This window comes from Macrobrachium rosenbergii, chromosome 15, assembly GCF_040412425.1.
Source record: "Macrobrachium rosenbergii isolate ZJJX-2024 chromosome 15, ASM4041242v1, whole genome shotgun sequence".
NCBI classification, from domain to species: Eukaryota; Metazoa; Arthropoda; class Malacostraca; order Decapoda; family Palaemonidae; genus Macrobrachium; species Macrobrachium rosenbergii.
The window spans coordinates 34,664,441-34,672,224 of NC_089755.1; the positions used below are offsets into that span (position 1 = coordinate 34,664,441).

Sequence of the window (7,784 nt, forward strand, 5' to 3'; positions counted from 1 at the left end):
TTAAGCAGGAAAAAAAGGCAACGGGTGTTTCTTGTTCTTCCTAAAGAATGACATATAAACTTATTAAGCGGAAGAAACGTGGTTTTTTCTTGGGAGAGATATGTATATGGTTTAACAAGCATGGAATAAAGCAGTTTTTTTTAAAGAAGATATTTATAAAGAGCCTCTGGAAAGGAGAGACTTATAAAAGTCTTCAAAGAGAAACAGGAAGAACTTTCTACTCGAGCAGAGATTTATAACTGTCTTCTGAAAGGAATAAAGTAGTTGTCATTTGAAAGCAGGAATTTGTAATTTCTTCTCAGAAGGTGAATAAACGTAATATCTTTCTTATGAGAGACTCATAAATGGCTTCTAAAATGGAATAGTACTGGTGTAAACAAACAAACATCCACACGCATAAAAAAAAAACATTCGAGTCAATCCAATTAACATTTCATGACACACATATATATATAAGTAAACACAATATATATGTATAAATATATATATATATATATTAATATATATATATATGTGTGTGTATAATATACACATGTATATATATAATACATATACTTATATATATATATATATATATATATATATATATATATATATATATATATATATATATATATATATATATATATATATATATATATATATATTTATATAATCTATATATTAATCTATACTAACATTGCTCACTAATTTTACAACCAATATATACATTTTGCTTTATTTTATTTGCAAAATCTAAACAAAAAAGGAATAGGAGAGGTTGGAAAATAAAATGGAGTTTACCCCCAAAAGAAGCTTTAGAAGATTGTCAGTCTTTTTCTTGTTAATCTTTAATCATGTATTCTTCGTAATAAATTATTACGTTTATTTAATTTTGCACACACACACACACATATACATATATATATATATATATATATATATATATATATATATATATATATATATATATATTATATATATATATATATATATATATATAAAATTTTACAAGTCCTCCTCTGAAATATCGACCATCTGGGGTTAGCTGGAATCCCGGTCCATTTCGTAGCTCAGGTTGTGTATCTCTTGTCACAATGTCACTGTCACTGGACTTAAAGATAATAATCATATTGGTGTTATATTTATCTGTGCACATACACACACATACATATTTGTATATATATAATATTATATATATATATATATATACTGTATATATATATATTATAATGATATCTTATGATAAATATGCTCTCAGTAAAATTAATGTTTTTGTAATTTTGGTATATTTTCTCGTGTTTGCCATATGTTGTGTTTTGTGTTGAGATATCAGGCCTCACATCTAAAAGGGTTGGTTGGCTGTGTGATAAGGTATGATACATCTTCCTGTAGGCTTTTGTGTACACAGCTGAATGTTTGCTCAGGTGGGTGACCACTAGAAATCCTTTATGCGAGAGAGACTAAAAGCACTTAAGTTATCAGCCAAAAGGGAGAAGGGATGACAGTCGAGGATATTGCTGGTTCGCCTCTGTGTTTGTACAAGTGTTCAAACTGGAAACCCCTTGTCAATCATACAGATAAGAGGCAGGCCTATATACCTCTCTGAGCCAGAGAATAAATTCTATTTATTCGTGTTGGAGAAGAAGAAACTCTGTTTATTCCTGTTTCTTCCAGGGTGACAACTTTTTAAAATTTGCCAAACTGGCAACTCAGGTTTAACCTCATAGAAGATTTTTGGTAAAACTACTTAGTTCAGACAGAGACCTGGTAAAGTTAGGTTGATCTCTCTCTCTCTCTCTCTCTCTCTCTCTCTCTCTCTCTCTCTCTCTCTCGCTCGCTCATCCCTTCTTCATGTAGAAGAGTGTAAGATTTGTGGTCACTCTCCCAAACATATAAGTTTTTCGAAACTGTTAATAATATTCAATGCTCCCCTGGTAGGATCTGATGCAAGAAAAGAGTGTTAACAGTAACAGGGCTTAGGTAAAAGTGCATATTGCTGCAGCAAGAAGAAAAAAGGAATTATGTAAAAGTGTTCAGAAACTTGTAAAAGGTAAAGTGGATTTTTACTTATTTTTTACCATGGTAAAAAGGTAGATATAATCTTTAAACAGATTTTGCCTTAGTGAAATTATTGTTGATAAACTTTTGTGCATTTATATGTTCTTGTTTTATATTTCTTTTGTGTGTTCTTGTGTTTACAATTTCATAGTTTTATAAATTTTTGTTTGATTTAACATTTATTTAATTAGCACTTTATATGTGTTGATACTTTAACATAGCCTGCTTGTTTTGATTTTCATTTGTTAAGATTTCTTTTTCAAATTTGGAGTAAATCTTAATAGTTTGAATTTTGCTTAGTTAACATAATTTCTTGATAAATTCAAGTTTTTTAAATTAATCTTGTTTAAGAAATAATTAAATCTTAAGTTGTTTTCAAGTAATAGTAAATTTTTCAGATTGTGAATGCTAATTATAACTTTTGAAGTTAGAAATAAATTTTTGTATTTAAAGTTTTAAAAGCACTGTGATTTTTTGACCACCAGTGAATAGGTTATTTGTTATGTACAAAGGTGAGGTAAACATGTTTTGTTCTCTCCTGTCCGGAAGTGAATGAAGACCAGGGAAAAAATTATATTGTTTGATGGAGATGCCTTTCCTCTAGCATATTTATTGTAATAGTTATTACCTTCATAGCTTCATAAACTTAGACTGATTTTTACAAGATAAGCAAGTTTTGGGATCACTATTTTTTAGAGTGTTCAGCAATTATTGTTATTGAGGGTTCAGGCATCTGGCTGAAGTGAGGTAAAATTTTGGATTTAATAGTTGTGTAATAACCAGGTACTTGATCACTTCGTGACAATATATATACTGTATATATCTTAGATAGATAGATAGACAAAGATATAGATAGATACATAGATATAAGAACGACATAAAAAAATATAATTTTCTTTACCTAAAAATATCCTCTTGGCTTGTAACCCGTTGATGCGGGCGTGTGACCGTGATCGGCGGTCACAAGGATGATGGTTCCTCTGAGTCTGTCAGGAAAGGGCCATGCTGACGGCTTCATGAAGTCCAGGGTCTGTACAGGGCCTAGCCGTGGGTGCATGAGGGTCAATGTCCTCCTGAAATGTTTTACAAGCTGAGTGGACCTCATTGAGGTTTCAGTAAAGTTATTTCGTTCATTTTAGTTTTCTGTAAAAGAAACATCTGAGATGGCTATTTGTCTGTCCATCTGCACTTTTTCTGTCCTCCCTCAGATCTTAAAAACTGCTGATGCTAGAGGGCTGCATATTGGTATGTTGATCATCCACCCTCCAATCATCAAATTGCAGCCCTTTAGCCTCACTAGTTTTTTTTTTATTTTATTTAAGGTTAAAGTTAGCCAAGATCGTGTGTCTGGCAACGCTTTCGGACTCGTTGCCTTCTGATAGATATTAGCGTTCAGGTTTTTCATAATATTGTTAAGAGCAGAATTCACAAGGTTTCTTTTTCCCCTAATGATTCATTATTGGTATAACTCCAAACAGGTTTTGAGCGCCTGCGAAGCTTTCCATACCCAGCTGATAAAAAATATATTTGGTCATATAAAATATTACGATGATTAACTATAAAACTTGATAAAAAGCTGACCACAGCTTAGGGTTTATGATCCTACTCCGAAAATAACCTTCGTTTTTGTCAAAAAGTCCTTTGGTAATTTTTTAACAAGACGAGGAAAGACCCTTTGTCAAAGTGGCTAATTCTTTTTGTTTACTTTTCTGATATCATCCACACATAATGAGATCAGAACAGCCAGCTAGTCTTTGAACCAACGCTTCCTTTACAATAAAGTGCCTATCTATATTCTCTAACAGGTTTCTCATACCTTATTATTAACTTTTCGGATATTCTTTTTATGAGTATACATACAGGCCGTAAATCATGGTTATTTTGTTTTTATAATGGATTCTACAAAGTAATGGCAACTCTCGCTCACTTTCTACTAAGTGCACACATTTACCATAAGTTATTATTGCTTGCACTATAATGCCATTCACTCTTTTACAGTACTCATCACCTTTACGTAAATTTTCCTCCTTTCCCTGAGGCCTCCCACAATTTCTCTTGGATACCAGAACATTACAAATTCATCATGTTTTCTAAACTGAACTCTCTTTGAAATTCTATTTACTTACCTTCAACTAAGAGGAAATATCCATTTGGATCTTTGGAGAGCATTTCAATGGCAAACTTAGTCATCTCCGGCAATGTCGGATCCATGGACACGTTTCTCGTGAGGACGGTGTCCATGTGAGAGTGATCAAACAGTCCTAAAATGAAGGAAGTAAAGTAATGATAATCTTTTTTTCTGCTAAGTTTTTATAACTATACCGACGACATACGACTGGGTTACGGTTTGTTTACCAGGACAAAATTCCCGAAAAAAATAGCCATTTTAGAATATCATGTATTTAATGTTCCAAACATTAAGAATAAAGCTTTCTGTCAACTAATAATTATCAGCAGATACATAATCTGACCCATAAGACAGTGTTTTCTGAAGGTCAACATTTATGAAGTCATCAGTGTTTCAGCAGCCAATTGGGTTAAAAAGAGTGCCTTTGACCTCTTTCCTCGATCTTCAAGGGCATCAAGATCCCTGACTTACCCAGGAGATAGTCTGATGATATACAGCGACGAGGTTTTTTTCCAGGCAAGTGACTAGTACCTACCACATTCATCCCGATGGCTCCTCGGGCCTCACAGTGACCAACTGTCATCCACACCTAGCTCCCGAGGTCTAAATGGGATGAGGTTGCTAGCTCAATGGCCAAGCCAGATAATATTATCTCGAGTTCTTAAAGAACAGAAAAATACAACCGAAAGGTGACCTTATTTTGGCAACTTGACCTACCCATGACATAATCCGTGTTCTGGAGGTCAATAGCCATGAGGTCCTCTTTGTTCCAGGCGTAGGCGGCAGAGGCTCCCATCTTCTCCTTCTCCTCCAGCCAGGCGTTGATGAGGTTCCTGCCATCCCGTCGGTATCCTGCTGAGCCATCTTCCACGTCGGGTTCCTCTTGGGGCCTGAAGCTGCGACGACCACCTCCCAGAACGACCTGCAGTTGGTTCAAAGAAAGGTTGACATTTTTTCTTTATTGAAGTGAAGGATGAGTTGGAAAAAATAAGTGTGCTTATGTAGGGTAAGAGCATAAACACAAAGCAAAGGAAGATTATAACTGTCAAAGGGAAACGTTTAAGAAGAAAAAGAAAAAGAAGACGAAGAGGAAGAAGACCAAGACCGTTAATTACACAGACTTTCCTGAAGATGACCAAGTTAACATGTCTAGAGAAAAACAAAAGAAACTGAGGGAAATGTATAAAGATAAGGGCAACAAAAGAATAAAAAAACAAGGACAAAAAGGTGAAGCGGATAAGCCGTCAATTAAATTCCGAACATTATCAACCAAAACAATTCTCAGTATCTTACCTTTAGATGTCTTCCAGGTTCTCCGTACACCAGCTGTTCAGCGATGTCGTCACAGGTATTTGGGTCTACGTAATCGTCTAAAATCTAGGAGAAAGACAGGTGGAAGAAGTCAAAAGCAGCAGAATACAATTAAAACCATAATAAAATGGATATAGTTTTTTTAAGTGCATGTTTACGTAAGAGTATGTATTATATGTTGTTTGCTTGATATAACTGTATTCGCAGTCAGATTGCATGCTGCTCTTGTTAGCCTTCGGTAATGAAATGTTTAGATCATCTAAAGCAAGAAAAACAAAAACAACAACAGTATAACATCTGTCACTAATTATGAGTGCATAAATTTGCTCATTTTCAAAAGCTGAACTTATCTCCCTTTTTCCAGATATACGAAGCAAGGAAATTCTCTACCTCTCTTTGGGATGGCTTTCTACCCTCCACTGTTCTATAAGTGTGGTTATGAACCTAAAAATAACAGCAATAATAATATTTACGTGTTTGTCATCTTCCCATTTTCTATCGGCCACATGAGCGTAAACCCCGGCGGGAGTGGCGTGGGTCACCCTCGTTGTAGTGACCAGACCTGCTGACCTCCCGGCCTCCTGTGGATTGGAGTATTGAAAATAGTGGGGTAATGGCATTTACATGTAACTGTATGTGCTCTCTTTCAAATATTTACGTAATATTTCTTATTTATATTACCAGGAACCACTCGGCGATGGATGAGGTGTGGGTGGACTTGTCATTCTGGCTGAACAGTTTTCATAGGTGGCGGTGGCGTCGAGTCCAATGATGGCCTGATTAGTTTTCACTCCCCGACAGGCTGTGGCACTGGCTGCGCTGTCTGTGACTATGTCTTCCGTGTTGTAGGTCTGTAAAAGCAGTTGAAAATATGTTACTATTATTGCTATTAATAATGCTGCTATTGATGATAATAACTGCAAACGAGAAACTAAATGTATTCAAGTTGTTATTATTCTTGATATGGGCACAAGACCTCCCCCTCACCTTGCTGAGGGCAGCGAAGTCGAACTGCTCCCAGGAGAGAGTCTCCCTCTCGAACTTGCCCGTCTTGCTGCCCTTCAGAATCCTGGCTGCCGTGACGGTGCTGAGGGACATGCCGTCCCCGAGGAAGAAGATGACATTCTTGGCCTGCTTCTTCAACAGCTGGATCCCCAGCTGCCTCGTCAGAGCGTCCTGCGCGTCTTGCATCCAGTAGTCCTTGTCTGGGAAAGGTAACAAAAAACCTAGGTATTGGTGCCTTAGCCCTTTTGTAAAGCTGTATACAGAAAGGCCAGTAATTAATGATGGCAGTGTAATTTTTTCAACAAAGTGCAGAGTTACTGATGATTCACGGTATCAGCATTAGAATAAGAGGCATAAAAAGCATATAGATCAAACGTATTATATTAAGAATGAAATAACAATTAGCTATTTCTAGCTTGTAAAACACACATACACACACACATAAACTATCCATGAAACATTTCGAACGGATTATTAATTCAAGCTAGACTGTGTTGTTCAGGGACAAAGTGATTTCCACAAGGTTTTCATGGAAATATACTAAAATAGCAAGGCATTTAATATTTAAATAATATTTCATAGGCCCATAAGGTGCGCAAGTTTTATCAACAAGAGTGATGTAACTTCAGTACAACTGTAATTCTCAATAACAAAACGAAAATTACGTTGTTTATGTTATACTAATAGAAAATGTCCTATTTTCTTTACACTTACATGCAAAAGTACATTCGACCTATATATAACGTATGTACACCATACTCTAGCATATTTTTACAGATCCTTCAAAAGTAACACAAAATGATGAAAAGTGTATGGACGAATGTATTGTATACAGATTTCATATATTCTTGAACGTAGTTTGTTCTAAATGAGAATAGCACAAGAACACAAAAGAATACGTTCCTTTGTATATCTACAGTATATGCCATCCTCCCTGCCTCTCTCTCTCTCTCTCTCTCTCTCTCCAGACTGACCTTCTCCCCTCATAACAATGGAAGGACGAGACCTAATGATAGTCATCTGGAAAATTGAAAGGTATGTCGAATATAGATACATGCAAAACGAATATCAGCAATTTATTTAATCTAATTCTAAATAAATTACCTTTACATTTTATTAACTGTGTGAAAATGTTTACAGGATATCAGCAAGGGAATAAATAAGCATTTCGTCTTTTCTTTTCACTGAGAGGATTAAAAAATAATAATAAGAGAAATCATAATAATAATAATAATACATTTTGTTGTTCTTCAATGAGAATCGGCGTGTTCTCTCATATTTGACTATTTTATATATAAAA

At 35.0% G+C, this 7,784-nt stretch overlaps 1 pseudogene; it reads right to left on the reverse strand.

The window, feature by feature from the left end:
• Window positions 1-4,137: 4,137 nt before the first annotated feature.
• LOC136846313 (membrane-bound alkaline phosphatase-like) lies at window positions 4,138-7,504 on the reverse strand (annotated as a pseudogene).
• Window positions 7,505-7,784: the final 280 nt, after the last annotated feature.